The sequence below is a fragment of the Cygnus atratus genome, chromosome 2, assembly GCF_013377495.2.
Source record: "Cygnus atratus isolate AKBS03 ecotype Queensland, Australia chromosome 2, CAtr_DNAZoo_HiC_assembly, whole genome shotgun sequence".
Classification (NCBI taxonomy): domain Eukaryota; kingdom Metazoa; phylum Chordata; class Aves; order Anseriformes; family Anatidae; genus Cygnus; species Cygnus atratus.
The window spans coordinates 54,382,955-54,401,921 of NC_066363.1; the positions used below are offsets into that span (position 1 = coordinate 54,382,955).

The following is an 18,967-nucleotide window of genomic DNA, read 5'->3' on the forward strand; positions in this document are numbered from 1 at the left end:
GTCGTTTTATGGGGACTATTTAAAACTGAATCTTAGAAGTTCACCAAGTTTCATTTTCTAAAACTTCTCCACATGAGAACCACAGCAATGAGTGTTACAAAATAAGCGGGAAGGCCTTGGAAAGAACGGTCACAAAAGTCTGTCTTGTTATTCAACCACTGTACATCTGTCTGCTACTGCAGCAGGCAGAGGAATGAGCATAGGCTCCAAAATAAGCATAGGCTTCATAGAGCTTGAAAGAGAAATTCCCCTCCTGAACGAGAGATTTGAGTATGAGCTAACTTCCCTTATTTTAGGCTTAGCTCTCTTCTCCATTGCGAAGAAACAAAAACTACCTAGTTTATTTTAGTGGTGGGATAAGGAGGGAGCAAGAAGATCAGTCAGTTTAAATTTGATGTACGCGAGCTATTCTGCACAAATTCTGCTTTTGTAAAGTTGGGAGTTCTTTTAAGAGACACCCCCCTTTCTGAAGTGCTGGGACACTGCTGACAACGCCTCGGAGCAGACAAAGCCCCCCGCTTTCTCTCCCAGGCGGCGCGCAGGCTTTCCGGGGCCGAGGCGGCCGCCAGGCTCCGGCCGCCCTCGCGAGAGCGGCTGACGGGGCTGGGCGGAACCGGGAGCGGCCCCCTCCCGCCCCCTCGTACAGGGGCGGCCCCTCGGAACATGGAGAGACCAGGACGAGCTAAGGGGGCCCGGTGTAGCAGTTCGGGCCGGGAGAGTCCAGAAGCTTGGGCATCTTGATCGGGAGCCATGGTATCCAGCCATGGCTTCTCGGAGCTCGGCACCCTCCACAAGCATCGCAGCCTCCCAGCCAGAGCTCCGGGGCGAACACGCTGCCCCCAGCTGTCAGGCTGCACAGTGTGCCCTACTCTTAGGCCAGCAAAACCACCTTCCCCCCATCCATCCTCATGCACCTCCTCCTCCCGAGCGGTGCAGGGGAATGGGGGTTGCGGGCAGTCTATAGCACTTCTCTGCCGCTCCATCACCATCAGACTCTGCCCCTGCTCCACGTGGGGTCCCTCCCACGGGATGCCGTCCTTCCCGAACTGAGCCTGTGTGGGCTGCCCAGAAGCAGCAGCTCTTCAAGAACTGCTCCGACACGGCTGCGTACCACGGGGTCCATCCATACCCCAGGAGCAAACTGCTCCAGCACGGGTCCCCCACGAGTGGGCGGCAGCTCCCCCCAGACCCCCTGCTCCTGCGTGGGCTCCTCTCCACGGCTGCAGCTCCGGCCCGGGGCCTGCTCCGGCGGGGGCTCTCCATGGGCCGCAGCCTCCTCCAGGTCACATCCACCTGCTCCACCAGGGGCTCCTCCACTGGGACCCATGGGCTGCAGGGGGACAGCCTGCTCCACCAGGGGCCTCTCCACAGGCCGCAGGGGAACTGCTGCTGTGTGCCTGGAGCACCTCCTCCCTCTCCTTCTTCGCTGACCTTGGTGTCTGCAAGGCTGTTTCTCATTCCTCACTCTCCCAGCTGCTGTTGTGTAGTAGTTTTTTTTTTTTTTTTTTCTTTCCCCTTTCTTAAATATGCTCTCACAGAGGTGCAAACAGCATCGCTTATTGGCTCAGCTCTGGGGAGCGTCAGGCCCCTTTGGAGCCGGCTGATACTAGCTTTTATCTAACATGGGGCAGCTTCTGGATTCTTCCCACTGCTGCCTCTATGGGGCCCAGATTTGAGACGTGAATAGAAAGCTTCCTGCCCTGGATTATCCCTTGGACAATTACCTGTTACTGATTTTTCAGGTAGGCAATGATGAAGCTTCAAGATGAAGTCCGAGAGCAATCAAAAGAGACTTCAGGGCCTTGGTACAACTAGTTAAGGGGTCAGGAGCACAGGTGGTGTTTTTCTCAATACCTCCAGTTGCAGAGATTGGTGAGGCGAAGAACAGGGAGAGCCAGCAAATCAATATCTGGCTCCAAGCCTCGTGTCATGAGCAGGACTGTTTTTTTTGATCATGGGTCATTTTACAAGACACCAGGCTTGCTGGCAATGGATGGGGTTCACCTGTCTCTAAGGGGGAAAAGGGTCTTTGCTTGGAAGTTAGCAGTACTCGTTAATAGGGCTTTAACCTAGATTTGAAGGGGGAAAGGGATAAAATCAGGCTGGACAGAGACAAGCTGGGGGGTAGTAGAACAATTGTTAAGGGATGATGTGTTAGCAAGGTCCATTGGTCTGCTGCCCCTGTTGAGGTAGGGGATGGAGAGCCATGTGGCACCAAAGGGACAAGGAACATTGGCGGGTTAGAAATGACAAAAATGACTGGGAATGGTCATGCAGGAATTAGGGCATCTTACTGCAAAAAGATGATGGGATCACTAGCCCAACCGAACTGCATCTACACCAATGCACGCAGTGTGGGCAACAACCAGGAGGTGGAAAGCCATTGTACAGCAGTAAAACTATGACATACTTGTCATCACAGAAACATTGCTTTCACAATTAGATCACTGCAATGAATGGCTACAAACTCCTCAGAAGGGATAGGCTAGGAAGGAGAGGCAGTGGGGTAGCCCTGTATGCTAGGGAGTGTTTTCATTGTCTAGAGCTGAACAGTGGTGATGACAGGGTTGAGAGTTTATGGGTAAGAACCAGGGGAAAGGCCAACGAGGCAGATGTCATGGTGGGCGTCTGTTATAGACTGCCTAACCAGGATGAAGAGGCAGATGAAATATTCTACAAACAAGTGGGAGAAGCCTCGCAGTTGCTAGCCCTTGTTCTCATGGGGGGCTTCAACTTTCCAGATGTCTGCTGGAAATAGACCACAGCAGAGAGGAAACAGTCTAGGAGGTTTCTAAAGTGTGTGAAAGATAACCTCCTGACAGCTGGTGTGTGAGCCTACTATGGACTGTGCCCCGCTGGGCCTTTTGCTCTCAAATAGAGATGGATTTCTGCTTGATGTGAAGGTTGGAGTCCGTCTCGCACATGGTGATCACAAATTAATAAGAGTTTTTGATTCTTGGAAAAGTAAGGAGGGGGGTTAGCAGAACTGCCACCCTGGACTTCTGGAGGGCAGATGTTGGCCTGTTAAGGGGACTGGTTGGTGGAGTCCCTTGGGAGGCAGTCCTGAAGGATAAAGGAGTCCAGGAAGGCTGGACAGTCTTCAAGAAGGAAATCTGAAAGTCACAAGAGCAGGCCATCCCCACATGCTAAAAGATGAACCAGTGTGGAAGAAGACCATCCTGTCTGAACAGAGAGCTGTGGCTAGAGCTCAGGAAAAAAAATAGGGCTTATGACCTTTGAAAGAAGGGGTGGGCTGCTCAGGAGTACTACAAAGATGTCGGGAGGCTGTGCAGGGAGAAAATTAGAAGGGCCAAAGCCCAGCTTGAGCTTAATCTGGCTAATGACGTATCGTTTTAAAGACGATAAAAATATTTTTATAAATACATGAACAAGAAAAGGAAGACTAAGGAGAATCTCTATCCTTTATTGGATGTGGGGAGAACATAGTGACAAGAGATGAGGAAGAGGCTGAGGTACTTAATGCCTTCTTTGCCTCAGTCTTTAGCAGCAAGACCAGTTGTTCTCTGGGTATGCAGTCCCCTGAGCTGGTAGATAGGGACGGGGAGCAGAATCCATGAGGAAATGGTTAGCGACCTACTACTCCACTTAGATGTATGCAAGTCTATGGAGCCAGACAGGATCCACCCGAGGGTACTGAGGGAGCTGGTGGAAATGCTCAGTAAGATGCTTTCCATCATTTATCAGCAGTCCTGGCTATCAGCGGAGGTCCCAGTCGACTAGCAGCTAGCAAATGTGACACCCATCTACAAGAAGGGCTGGAAGGAGGATCCAGGAAACTATAGGCCTGTCAGTCTGACCTTGGTGTGGGGGCAGCTCATGGAGCAGATTATCCTGCGTACCGTCACACAGCACTTACTGAACAACCAGGTGATCAGGCCTAGTCAGCATGGGCTTATGAAAGGCAAGTCCTGCTTGAGAAAGTTGATCTCCTTGTAAGACAGGGTGAGGTGCTCAGTGGATGAGGGAAAGGTTGTAGATGTGGTCTACCTATACTCAGAAAGGCTTTTGACACCATTTCCTGCAGCCTTGTCCTGAAGAAGCTGGCTGCTCAAGGCTTGGAGAGGTGTACGCTTTGTTGGACTAAAAACTGGCTGGGTAACTGGGCCCAAAGAATCATGGTGAATGGAGTTAAATCCATCTGGAGGCCGGACACAAGTGGTGACCCCAGGGCTCAGTACTGGGGCCAGTTCTCTTCAACATCCTTATCAGTGATCTTGGTGAGAAGGTCAAGTGCACCCTCAGTAAGTTTGTAAACAACACCAAGTTAGGAGTGAGTGGTGATCTGCTCAAGAGTAGGAGGGCTCTGCAGTGGGATCTGGATAGGTTGGACTGATGAGGCCAACTCTATGAGGTTCAACAAATCTAAGTGCCAGGCCCTGCACCTGGGGCACAACAACCCCATGCAACGCTACAGGCTGGGGGAAGAGTGGCTGGAAGGCTGCCTGGAGGAAAAGGACCTCGTGGTATTGGTCGATAACTGAATATGTCAGCAGTGTGCTCGGGTGGCCAAGAAGGCCAACAGCATCCAGGCTTGGATCAGAAATAATGTGGCCAGCAGGACTAGGGAAGTGATTGTCCCCCTGTACTCGGCTCTGGTGAGGCTGCAGCTTGAATAGTGTGTTCAGTTTTGGGCCCATCACTACAAGAAGGACATCGAGGTGCTGGAGTGTGTCCAAAGAAGGGCAATGAAGCTGGTGAAGAGCCTAGAACACAAGTCTTATGAGAAACTGCTGAGGGAGCTGGGGTTGTTAAGCTTGGAGAAGAGAAGGTTCAGGGGAGACCTTATCACACTCTACAATTACCTTAAAGGAGGCTATATAGCAAGGTAGGAATCAATCTCTTCTCCCAAGCACCAAGTGATAAAATGAGTATCAATGGCCTCAAGTTGCACTAGAAGATATATTGGATATTAGGAGAAATTTCTTTACTGAAAGGGTTGTGAAGTATTGGAATAGGCTGCCCAGGGAAGTAGCTGAGTCACCGTCCCTGGAGGTCTTCAAGAAACATGTAAATTTAGAACTTGGTAGTATGGTTTATTGGTGGACTTTAGTACTAGGTTAAAGGTTGGACTAGATGATCTTAGTGGTCTTTTCCAGCCTGAATGATTCTATGGTTCCATGTAGTATAAGAGTAGTTCTCTGTGTGTGGATGATGTTTAAATAGGTGAGATGTCTGTACTGGCAAAGGAGACTCTTCAGGATGGTGTAAACCAAATCAGTGAGAGGAAGCCATGTTAGCATAAGTGGATTGAAAGTGCTAGGTAGCACAAATGAGTGGTAGCACAAGCTCTGCCCAATAAGTTAAGGGCTTCATCAATGGATCTAGAAACAGCTCATGCCAGTGCTTCCTGCCACTTACTATGAATAGTATCGCTGTCTCTGTTGTGTTACAGTGTCATAAACTTACAGGTAGACAGAAGGCAACTTTTCAGAACCTTCTGCTGGGAATGCTGAATTTTAAGTTGTTTTGTTTTGACCCTCGCTGAGTACAACAATAGGACAATATGAGTACCAAAAACGTAGTTAAACTTTGAAAACATTCTTGATCCCTATGATAAAGATTTCTATGAAAGAATTTTTTGTCTTCTATCCTAAATTTTTCTTGGCAGGTACTATGCTGAGATTTGGTATTGCACAAGCAGGTATTTTGATCCCTTGTGTTTTCTAGTTGCTGCTATGCCAAAACTTTTCATCCTCATTCTACTCCAGGAGTTTTTGTTTGTCTTGCAGAGTTGAATGGAAGTCTTGGAAAGACACAAAGACTTGCTTGTGTCTCTTGTTCACACATAGTAATGCTGTTTTTCTGTTCATTCTGTTATAGCTATTGGAAGAGTTTTTTCTTAATTCATTGTGGCTTCATTTATGTAACTGCAACTCTCCTGAAGCCACTGGACAATGTATGCCCTTCCCAAAATTGAAATTGGCATCTCCCCCTCTCCCCATCTGATTAAAAGTGGGGAGGAAAGGGCTATTTTTATTATTTATAAACATTGGAGTGTGAAGTAAAGGGGAAAGGATATAGGTGTTTCAAACAGGATTTGGTGCCTGCCTCCTGGAGGCAGACATCTGTCAACTCACAGGAAGATATTTTTACAGAAAAGTTGGTCGTGTTGGATCTCCCTTTCATAATGTACGTTTACAGGTCAGGTTCTACTCTTTAGGAGCTCCTCTTTGAATCATGCCATTGAATTAGAAAGCAGACATCAGAGAAGATGATTCTTCCCTGAGAAGAGTAACTACTAGCCCTACAATCTAAGTGAATGGTAGATGAGCTGTTCAAATCCTGAATGCATTTGTACAGCTGACATTTTAGTGGAAGCTAAGGCAACTTCCTTAAATTGGAAATAGTATGTAGGCTTGTAAAAAGGAGCCAGACAATAGTGGGGTCATTGGACAAAGATGTAGGCTCCTTAGGCCACTGCTGTTGGTTTTATGTATTACAGAGACAGCATACTATGCTTAAGAAGGGATACTTACAAGGAAATGCCTGGTGAAATTAATTTCCTTTTAATCGTATTTAAAGAGTGTGGCTCTATCTACCCTTATCTAAAGAATCTTATTTTCAAAGTAATGTCTGAAAAGCTAAGGAAAAGCCAGTCCTCTGGCTATATATTCTTGAAATCAGTGGTAGCTAACCTGCAGTCCACAAAGGGTCTAAACGGGCATATAAACTTGTGGTTACTCATCCGCAAGGAATTCTATGGCTTCACTGACACTTGATAACTGATACTAGTGGACCATGACTGGAAGGTGAGCTGCATATGCACACACTTGGAGAAAGCTTGCTTCCTTGCTTGATTCAAGGAAATCAACCCATCTCCACTAAAAATTAGCGTGTGTATAGAATCATAGAATCAAAGAATGTTTTTGGTTAGAAGGGACCTTAAAGATCATCTAGTTCCAACTCCCTTGTCATGGGCACAGATAAATCCTTCTAGATAGGTTGCTCAAAGCCCCATACAACCTGACCTTGAACATTTCCAGGGCTGGGGCATCCACAGCTTCTCTGGGCTATCTGTTCCAGTGTCTCACCACCCTTATAGTAAAGAATTTCTTCCTAAATATCTAAACTAACTGAGATGTCTTGACTGGTTTTCTGCCTCCTCTAACTTCTTGCATGTCGGGATGAGAGCTCTTGTGCCCAAGAAAAATGCCTTTATCACCCCGATCTCATTTGCTCCTTTATCTCTGAGGACAGTTTCCCAAGGGATCTCACACACTAGTGCCTTAAACAGCCAAAAATTTGCCTTTCTGAGACTTAGGGTCTTGACTCTTTCTGCCCATCCTGTAACCGTCAAGATTGAGAATTCTACCAGGGCATGATCACTGCAGCCCATACTGCTTCCAGTCTTGACCTCTCTGATAAGTTCTTCTGCATTGGTGAGCAACAGGTCCAGTATTGTGTCTCCTCTGGTGCTATTTATCACCTGTAGTTTCCTGGACTGCTTGCACTTTGCTGTGCTGCTTTTCCAGCAGATGTCAGGGTGGCTGAAGTTACTTAGCAGGGTCAGGGCCTGGAATTGTAATGCTTCCTGGAGTTGCAGAAAGAACTTTTCATCAAAATCCTCTCCTTGATTGGGTAGCCTGTAACAGGCACGAACCACAAAGTTTCCTTTGTTGGCTTGGTCTCTAATTTTTACCCATAAGTTCTCAACCTGTCATTGTTGTTCTTCAAAGACAGCTCTGTGCAATCATTTTATTTTTTTTTTAATTTTTTTTTGCATAGAGGGCAACTCCCCCACCTTTCCTTCCTTGACTGTCCCTTCTGTACAGTTTATAACTGTTGATTGCAGCACTCCAATCATGTGATTCACCCTGCCATATTTCTGTGATAGCAATCAAATCATAGTTTTCCAACTGGGCAGTGACTACCAGCTCCTTTTGTTTGTTACCCATGCTGTGTGCATTTGTATAGAGGCATTTCATGTGGACCTTCAACTGCCTCACCTTTTTGACAGAATGTTTTTTGGGGTTGGGGGGCATTCCTCACTATTCCAGTAGGTGCACACTTCTATCCTGTTGCTCGTGAGTGTGTGAGTTTCATGGTTTAGGGCCCCACTTTTCCAGGTCGATTAGTTTAAAGCATAATGTACTAAGTGAGCCGATCTGCCAGTGAAGATTTTCCTTCCTTTAGTAGATAGGTAGATCCCATCTCTCCCCAGTAATCTGTATTTGTTGAAGTACCTTCCATGATCATAGAAGCCAAAGCCCTGTCATTGACACCAGTCACGTGTTAGTCTGCATAATGCATCAACTTCTGCCCCCACCTCTGCTTCTAACTGGCAAGATAGAGGAGAAAACCACCTGGGCCCCCAGGACACTGAAGTCCTGCTTGGTATTGCCCAGGCTATGCTGTACTATATATACATACACACATACATATATATATATTTGTTGTTCACAGGCACACAACATGCACAGCAGATTCTGTCTCAGAGCTATTTTCTCAAAAACCAAAACCAAACAAACAAAACAGCAAAATTGTTTGTCATGGGCAGGGCACAGAATCTCTGGCTGTACCAGTCAGAAGGCAGAGTACAGAAGGCTGTAGGACTCTGGTGCCAGATAAAAAGTGCTGTGAAGCACTGGCAAAGTCTCCAGAAGTTCTGTGGGGAAACTTCAGGGAGTTCAGTCTCTTGAACACAGGGAGCTGAGCACATACATGCTTTTGGGGGGGGGGGGGGGGGGGCGTGTAATTGCTGGACTAAGTGGTTTAGAGTGGATAACCATGGAATATGTGGGTGATTCCCTCCCAAAAAATCCCCTGTGTGTTGTTCTGAGCTGGGTCCTGTCTTGCTATGTGGAGGAGGGAGGTGGAGGAGGAGAAATATATCACTTTGAAGTTGCCATGGAAAAGGCAGTCATCAGTGCTAAGGGTATACAGAGTGATGCACTGAGGCTTGGTAAGGCCTGTTACGACCTCATGTACTTGGTTCTCAGTTTTCTTGAATTTTCTGTAGCCACTTGCAGCAACTATATGCTCTGCACTACATTTCCAGCCACATTGCACTGAGTATGTGATACATGGTATTTGATTCTTCATTGCCTTCCATCACAACATTTGAAGGATTGTGCAACTGATCCCTATGGGTAGAACTTCTGTCCAAGTCCTATGAGAGGAACTGAGTTCTGAGAAGAGTAAAATGCAGCAACTGTATTATTTTTCATTTAATTCTCTTTCCTTCCAACTGTATCAACACTTGGCTTACCTCACTCAATACCACCAGACTTGTGTTGAAAGCATCTTTTGGAGTCTGAGTTTTTTCTGGCATATAGTAATGGTAGCAACAAATGTTATACAAAATACCAGTTTTATAGTGCATCAGAAGCTTTTTTACAGCCTTCACAATTTCACTTTTAAACTTGCCAATTGTAGTGTTTTTCACTGTAGTTTCTTCTTAATGCTTTTTTTGCTGTTCTGAAAAAAAAAAAAAAGAGGAACAGTTCTAGGAAACCGGAGAATAGCAAAAAGTTTATCAGATAATGTTAAGTGCTAGGAAATATTTGTCATATCACAGGTCGTTAAGTATTGGATGACATGAGTATTTGCATGTATACTACTCATTGTACCATAATGTAAATGAGCCTACCTTAAAAACTGTGTAGTCCTAGCATGCCTATACTATCCTGTAGTGGGCAATGTAGACATGCCCTTCTGCCTTGCAAGCAGATAACCTGCAAATATACATTTGTTTATTATGAAAATATGATACATGAATAGAAGGAGAAAATGTTGTAGATACTGTGGAAGATACTTGTTCTTACCCATGTTTCATAAAGAATCAGAGCAGCAAATGATAATTAGATTAAAGGTAAATTTTCCTCAGCACACTGAAGGTATGGACTGAATTATTCGTATGTTTTAGGGAGATTTTGTGTTTCTCTTTTGTTACTCATTTTGTCATTCATACCATCTGAATGTTTCAGAAGGTCAGTGTATACTGATATTTCATGTTGGTGCACCTGTAACACACCACTAGTGTGTTTGATGAGTCAGCAGATTTAACATGAGCTTTTTGACTATCACAGACATTGTGTTCCATACAAGGAAGTCGATGTTGGACAATAGATCATATGAGTTGATTCCTAGAACATATAGCAGGGGGTTAAATATGGCTAGTTGGTGCGGTGGCTTGAAAATATGTGAAATTGTGGCTTAGTGCTCACAGCTGTATGGATATGTTTTACTGAAAATGAAAGAAAACAATAAAGCCTATTTATCACGGAACTCCACTTTTTCTTGTTGCAAATGAAAACATAAGCACTGTTAATTTGTGCTTTTTTTGAACTGATTGCTCATGGAAAAAATGTTAAGACCTGAAGTCCTGGCTAAGTTTGAAATTTTTTCTTATTATCTTTTGTTAAGATTAAGCTAGCATCTGAGTTAGTTTCCTAGTACTCTTCTCCAAAAGAGTGCAATAGGTTCCAGAAATTGCCTGAGTTGCAGATGGATACAAAAATGCCCCTGGAAGAAAACTTGGTAAACTGCTTATGTGGGAAAATAATGCAAATTTTGCAGTACTGAGGTAATGATTATCCTTTTTTTTTTTTTTTTTTTTTTTTTTTTTGTATTTGCATAGCAATCCACAAACCACAAATGTTCTGTTCTCCTGTTGGAACATATTGTTTTGCTTCATGTCAGATTTAAGAAAATCAGAGCTGATCAATTGAATAGTCTCTTGTACTACCATCTGGAGGGATTTTTGTGTTATTATTTCTATAAAGTACTTTTCTTCCTGTATTTATTTTATAACTCATCCATTCTAAAATACTCTAGCTGATAGGTAAAACTTTACTATATTTGTTATCACAGGAAGAGGCCTTAGAAAAGAAAGGTAAAACTGTACAGTAGCAAAGTAAGTGTTGCATGAAGAATAGTGAGCCTGTAGTACAGATTGGGGTTTAGTGGTTGTTCAAGCCAAAATGCAGAGCTGCTGGGGAGACATTTATGAAGCGCTGTAAATTCTTATGCTACTATTGATGCTACATAGCTTAAAGCTATTACAGAAGCTCCAAATAAACTATTCTTTTATAATCTCTGACACTGAAGTCAGATTACAAACTTGTATTAAGTGGCCTACTTTGAAAGAGTGTACCAAAGTTTAGGAGCCTTACTGAAGGGAAGGTTTGTATCTGTGAAGTAATCTTGGCACTAAACAGATATGCATCTGTATGCCTTATGAGTAGTTATAAACGTAGCATATATCATCAATGTATATATTTTATGCACATGAAAAAAATTCTGGTTTGGTCTGGAAATGTGATATTTAAACATAAGAGCAACAGGTAAATAGTGCTGAATACCTGGGTTTCTACATAGCATGGTCTCCAGGTTCTTGTTTGTTGACAAGTGTTCTGTGGTTAGTTTTGGCTCAGTGATGATCAAATAAGCAGTCTCACTGCATTCTGATTTAAAAGCTTTATTTGGGTAACTGAAACATTGATCAAATTTGGCTGCTTCTGTACATACATTAAGAATAAAACACCATTCTAAATCGGGAGCAAAAGACCGTCAGCGTGTAAAAGATATGAGTCACACAGATATTTTCTGTTACTCCATTCATTGGACTTTTTAAAGTATTTGTGGTGTCGTTAAAGTACAACACTAGCCTATTTGGATTAGGTTAGTTTAGCAACTCCCTTCACACAGCAGATGCCTTGATTCAGCAGTGTGTATCTGAGATGAGTGTTTAACTTAGTCAGACTACACCTTTGTGCAGGTTCAGATACATTTAAAGCACTTTAAAACAAACACAGATTTTTCCTCTCCTTTTGTATTGTTCCCTATTCCTAGTAAAGGGAGAAGGGGTGAAATTCAGAATATAGAAGTGATAATTATGGATTTAAACATATGAGGAGATATTATTTGTCAAGGCTGTGTGTTACAAAATGTAAAGAACATACAGTTATGTGAAGCTAGTTCTGTGGCAGTAACCCTACGTAAACTTCCTGACAGTTTGACAGTGACTCTTCACATAGCCTTGCAGGTGGTATGCAAAAATAAATATATTTTTTTTTTGCTAGTGCCATTTATATGTAAAAACACATTCATCTAGAAGCAGATGTCTGCATATATATGAAGTATTGCCAAAGTTCAAGCATTTCAAAGTCATGTGTCAGAGTGCTAAATCACAGAATAGTATTTTTTTTTTTAATATAATAATTTCTGCTTTCTATTCTTGGGGTTCAGGCCTTGAAAATTTTGCATGAAAGTTTGCAACTGATTGTAATCCTTTTTTTTTTTTTTTTTTTTTTTTTTTTTTAAGGACCAGTGAAATTTTCTGGTAATAACATGATCCATGTGATGGGGCTTTGAGAAGAAACACCAAATATTGTGAGGCTTTGGAGGTGCTGATTGTGTGTACTGCTGATTAAGTGATTGATCCCGTTATCAGAGTCTCTTGGCTTAATTCAGGGATATGTTAGGTATTATTTACATATGACACATAGAGTGGGATGATGCAGATGGCATTGTTTCAGCAGAAAGTTTAGGAGAAACTGTCTTTAAGAACAGTGAGATGCACAACTAAAAGATTTGTAGTATATGTTCTCTTTCTCTACTTGGTACAAAGGGATAGAAGAGGTTTAAAAAGTATAATAAAGTTTTATTTTTTTTTTAATATAGTCAAGCTTTCCTAGCAATACCATATAGTCTTTTCCAAATGGGACTGTAAGCATGTCTGGGAACTAGTTTGTTTTTGTTTGGCCAGTGTTTGTTACATTACTTTCTCAGAGATAGCAATATACTTTTATTTGAATGTCATTGCCTTCCATATGATTACCTGTTTGCCTGTTCCCATAATAAAAGGCATTGCAACAGACTAACATTTGAGCTTTAAAGCCTAGCTCTGGGCTTTCTAGGGGGGCTTCTTCCTCCTCAAAGCAAGGGATTTGCCAATGTTTATCACAGTATTACTGCCTAAACAGCCAGGAGGAAATGCGTAGTGCTAGAATGGGCTGTAAACCTTGCCTCTGTCAGCGTAAGGTATCTATTCCTGCTTAGGATTAATATCGATGAGTTTGTTTCTGGATTTTCAGCTGTTGAAAAGAAGCTACCAAAATGTCACGTCAATATGGCCACTGCTCATTTACACGGGGTCTGAGCCATAAGAGAAATGTTCAAATACTTTCTTTTGTTTCTAATGATGTGCGTGCACCCCTCAGGTGAGGCCCCAGTTACCAGCTGACAGCATGATCTGTGTTACACATCTCAATCTTATTAATTCCACTTATATATTCACTTCAGTGAATATATATGTACTATGCAAGAAACCTGTATTTCCTGCCTACCATGCTCTTTGGCTGTTTTGTGTGGCATCTGAGATCATGCAGATGGTAGCAGCTGTGATCCAGCAGGTAGAAGACAGTGCTGGTTTGTGGATCCTGCAGAAACTGCAGGTGTGGAGCTGCCCTTTCTTAAAGTACCTCAAGGAAGAGGTAGTTCTTGGTGTATAAACATTGTATGTGTCAGTACTGCGTGTACATAGGGAATCTGTGGCATTAGGCAGTAGCAGAGATGGGACTTGGGGGATCCTCCTGGAACCCCAGTTGCTGAGGATGGTGAAGACTCCTCAAAACCTGTGTGCTTTTTGCCTCATCACAGTAGTGGCTCTGCACGTGGCTGCCCACGGCTCTAAGTTCACTCCTCTCCTGTGGCAGCCATGGCTGACCGGCCAGCAGACAGATAAGCGCTCGCGTACTCAGGACTGCAACTCTTAGGCCTTGCACTGGAGCTCAAAACTTTAAAGGCACAGGCAGGGTAAGCGAAGTCCTGCAGGGCCGGCCTGTCCCGGGGCCCCGAGGGTGTCTCGCCAAACACCAGGGCCGAGTGCAGCTCAGTATCGGCAGAGCCCAGCGGAGCGGCGCCCGGCCCGATAGGCACTGCCCCGCGCCCCCCGCCCCCAAGCCGAGAGCGGTGCTACGCGTCTCTTCCCCGCCTCCTCCCCAGCCTTAATCGAGGCGCTGGAGGTTCCTCTCCGGCGGGAGGGACCGTAGGAAATAAAAACAAGTGTGTGCGGCGCGGCGCGGCGCGGCGCGGCGCTGGGGGAGGGGGGGGAAGACTAGTTCTCCCGTCCTCCAGCTGAGCCGCTCCGCCACCGGCCGAGGGGGTCCCCGCAGCGCCGGGGCAGCGAGGTAAAGAACTTGGGTGGCCGTCGGGAGCGCGCCCGGTGCTGTGGCGGCGCGGGGCTTTGTTCCCGGCGGGGCGGGCGAGGGAGCCCGCTGCCGCGCGGGGCTCTTCGGCGGCGGGGTCCGAGGAGAGGCGGCGGCGGGGCCGGCCGTCACCGGCCGAGGGGAGCCGCGGACCCGGGGCCGCGTTGGGGTGGGGAGGGGGCTGTCCCCGGCCGTGCGCCGCTGGGCTGGGGCGGCTGCCGCCCCTCAGGGCCTGCCTGCCCTCCCCCCGCGGTGTGGGGCGGGGGGGTGCTGGGCTGGGGCAGGTGTGAGGGCTCGGGATCCCCGTCCCTGGGTGAGAGGGTTCAAGGGTTCGCGTTACGGTGGGAGCAAAGGTGGCGGGGAGCTGCTGCGGGCAGGGCAGGGCGGGATGGCGGCAGCGGGCCGGGAGGCGTGCTGTCCCCGGGCGAGCTCCGAGCGAGAAGTCGGGGAGGTGTTGCTGGGGTTGTTTAACCCGCGCCAGGGTCTCTCAGTGCCCAGAAGCGTAGCGCCAAGGCGTGTGTCTCTCCCCTGAAAAGTTACTTAAACCTACAGGTTTGTAAGCGGATGGGGGGAGGAGGGGGAAGGGAGCGCTGCTCCTGGTTTTTAACGAGGACCACCGCGGAAACGACTGGAACATCTGTACGGCAGCGTTCAGTTTCTCGGGGTGTTTCCCGGGTTGTAGTCAGCTGCGATCCGTGTTGATACAGTCGTAAACCCACCGTAGCACATCGTTTTGTTGTCTGCGGTGAATGGAGTAGCTTGTTGTCTTTGGTACTAACGCAGATGTCTCTTGATGGCCAACCTCTCTCCATTTGCAGTGGTTTGCCATCGCTGTCTTGAACTGTCAGCTGTCTTACAGAAGGAAAAAGTCAAATTGTCTAGTTTTTTGCAGGCACTTTCTTTACATAAAAACTCAAAGGATCTGGGTTTGGGATCCTTGTGTTTCTTCTGCCAACTTATGCCATAGACAGCCTTTGGCATTTGTTCGGATGGTTTATACTCCGGAGTCATAATCTATGAAATTGGCATGGTCTTGTTCTGAGTGGTAAGGAATTGTGCCTCAACAAATTTTTTCATTTCCAAACCTAGGATTAGCTGTTCATTATCACGTTTTGCGTAATTTTTTTTTTAATGCTGTTTACATGCTAGGTGGTATATTACTTTTCTGCATTGAGGAGTGTCTGGTAGTAGTCTTTACGTTTGTAATCACAATGTTTACCTTTTACTAGGTATGAAATGAAACGGTGGTGAGAGTCACAGGTATAGAAGGCTGTATCTATGTGAAGGAGACTTTGGGTCTATTATTTGATGTTTGATAGGAAACTTCTGGATACTGCTCAGTGCCATGAGTGATTACAGATGTCTTAAGCTGGCTAATTTTTAAAAGAAGCTGCCACAGTAAATTGGTTAAATGTATTCAATAGAGGGTTAAATGGGACCTTTTCTTAAACTAATGAGATTCTTGATGACTTTGAAACTGTACAATGGAAACTCTGAAGTATTGCAAATAGTGGGTTTTTCATCTTAAATAGACAAAAGTGTTTGTTTGTTGTAATCAAGCTGGTTACTTCTAATAACTAACATTTACTGGAAGGCTTAATCAGTCATTTAATTTGTTGGAAATACACGTGCGAATAACTTAGCGTTACATTGCCAGGAGTATTCCATGGATTAAATGAAAACATTCAATTTCTTAATATATGTGTTTGTGCCACAAGGAACTACTATTTAGAGTGGGCAATGGCCACAAATGGTTTAATCGGTGTTCCTTGCAATTTCTGACTTAATCCTGTGTACCTCTCTGCAGGTCACGCTTTGTTTTACTGAACAACTGTAATATTTTGGGGGTATTGTTGGTGTAGGCATTACCTTCTCTGGCCTGCTCTTGTTTCCTGGTCATGCATAAAATACATCTGGACACAGAAAAATTTTCCTGTTTTGGGTTCTTTTGCTGGTTGTGCTGCTTTGCAGGATGACTATGAGTATATCCCTTAGATGTATTAAGAGAAGATCTGTCTCTCTGACTACACGTTCTATGGTTGGAAGAAGGTGTAGTATCACTGAGATTCTGAATACTGCAGAAGACTGGAAGAATACAGAAGTTTCTTTCTTTCTTCTGTGTCACCTTTATTTTTTGGAAATGGCCAAACTGACAGAGAATGAAGCCGTACTGTGTTGTGTATCAGTGAGGCTTATTTGAGTAAAACACTATTTAGTATAATTACTTGCGTAGCTCCTAAACATACTTTTTAAAAAAAAAAAAAAAAAAAGAGATGGAAACCAGCAAGCATTGCTAAAATTAGTGAGCAGGTGTAACGAAGGGGAAAAACAAACGTGGTGAAACACTTGCAATAGAAGGAAAATAATCTAGAAGTCACTAAACATACTACAGGAAGTATAATGGTTGGTTAGGCATTTAATTTTAGGGCCTGCTATTCTGTTTTATTCCTAGTGAGGCTGCAAGTTAAATGATCAAGCTGTTACTCATTCACATACTGAACAAATCCTGATTCTCTACTGTGTACCTGCTGAGAATGTACAGTTCTTCCCATAGCAATGAGTGCTGAATGTGTCTTATGCATCAGCTTGGCAAAACTTTTCAGAAACTTACAGCATTATTTTTCTGGGGGAGAGGGAGGGAGGGAGGAAGCTCCTGAAACAGCTTGCACATTGCTGTTTGTCACTGTATAGTGTTGTGAAAAATGCTGTGTATATTCTGCAAATGTTTCCTGTAAGTACAACTTTGGCTGTACTTTCTGCTGATCAAGTGCAACCTAAAATATTGCATGCCTAGTGTAATTGCTTTTTCTTATGCTGAGTCATTGAGTGAAGTTGGTAAGGTCACTCTGGAGTGTTTGTCCAGATGTTAAGTAAGGTACTCATTTACCTCATGTTGATGGTGTAAGAATTAAAATGAGTTGCTTGAGTAAAATAGTACCACGGAGCAAATCCTGTTTTTTCCCACAAAGGTGGATTGATAGACCAAGCCTGACTGGCATCAAAGGAAGGAAGCCTAGAAAAGAAACTTTGCAGGTCAGTCTGCCCGTGGTTTCTGGGCCTCCCATACAGGAAGCTCAAATGCAGGGCTGATGCATCTAGAAGTTACCAAATCCAAATGAGTGTCTTTGTACATCAGCTACACCTGAGCTATTCCTGAAGAACTCTCTTGGAAAATCTCTCTTGATGGAGACTGTGAAAGAAGATGTGTGTAACAGGAGTGACAGGGGACAAGGAGCTAGTGATTGTCTTTTTTTGTTTGTTTCTCCTAGCCTCTGTACCTTTGTGGCTGGAAGGCAAGAATTGAGCAGGTGACTGGACCTCCTCCCTAAAAATCAATTTGGGCTTGGGAATTGGTTAATTGTTTCTTAGACCACAGGCCTGCATGAGGACAGGGATTTGCGTGTAAATGTTCACAGGTGTTTGGCAGCAAATTATTTTACTGAGGGGCAGAGGATAAGGTTGGGGGAAGCAAGCATCCTGGAAATGTCACAGCTATTAAAGTTTTAGCTGGCCAGTGTTCCCAAAGTGAGGCCTGCCATAAGTTCATGAGTGAAAACAGTTCCAGAAAACCAGCCTGGAAGATAGTATTTCACACCTGGGGATAGAGCAGTCTGCTCCTTGCAACATCCATAGCACTCTGACAGGGGTGTACTTCATTGTATTAATTCCAACTTTTAAAATTAATCTTTTGGTACAATGTCAGGAATGGCAGAATAAACAGAAATGGCTGCATTTGATAAATTAAAAAACAAGAAAGTCGAGTTAAGTTTAAAGTGTCTTTACGGAAGTGTGGGAGAGTCTGTGGTGATAATGATAATGCACTTTATCCATGTAAGCCCCCATCTCTTTTTTTTCTTACTTGAATTGATAATCTTGTATTCATGTATTTTATTGTGCAATTGTGCTTTTAAAGTTGTTTTCTTGCACTGGTTAAAAACATAACTGGACTTGCATACTCAGGCCTTGGTAAGTTTGGGGGTGGGTGGGTTATGGTTGTCATGCGCTTGATATATTAAGGCAGATTTTCCATAGCCTGAGGCATATATTGTAGTGATCTGACACTGATACAAAATTAACGTTGTCTTGCTTCACAGGGACTGCTGGGTGTTCACCCTTTTCCCTTCCCTCCCTTCCTTGCACATGCAAGGTTAATTATCCTGAGGGTACAGGCCTGTGTGATACCAGAATTAAAATAATGAATTGCTGGAGGCATAAGGTGACAGATTGATTTGCAGTAATCTAATGGGCAGGTGTGTTGATGCAGCCTGCTTCCAGTGGAATTTGAGGAAATTAAGCAGCCAGGGAAAGAGAAGATGCTGTTGTCTTCGTAGTTCCTTAAGCTATGTGGACACTCTTCGCTCCTCCAGCTTTGGGTATAACAGAAAGAGGTTGTTTAATCCATTTGGGGATGTATTTATTTGTGATTTTTATAGAGTGAAAAAGAGTGGTGTTGTTTGGAGAGCGGTCTGTTAGGTTTATGTATTCTGGATGTACTTCTAGAGCTGAGTGTTGTTTTTTTTTTTTAATCTATTATTCTTGGATTGATTTACTGAAAGACAAAGGTGGGGATGATATTTTCTAAGCCTTAACCACAGAAACAAACAAACACAAGTAGAATTGAGGGCATCTGGGTTTTCCTCGCAGTTTACTGAAAGCTGTATGCTTGTGGATAGTGAAAAAGTGTATGATGATGACTTTAACCTACATCCATATGGTTTTATTTTCAATTAAAATACTGTTCTTTATTTTCCCTTGAGGTAATTTTAGTTGGGTAAACTGGAATACTGCAATGTAAG

The 18,967-nt window shown here is 44.3% G+C and overlaps 1 protein-coding gene across 5 annotated transcripts in view; it reads left to right on the forward strand.

The window, feature by feature from the left end:
- The window catches only part of TNS3 (tensin 3), a 255,871-nt gene that overhangs the window by 23,670 nt on the left and 213,234 nt on the right, over positions 1-18,967 (forward strand). The gene's annotated exons all lie outside the window — the stretch shown is intronic.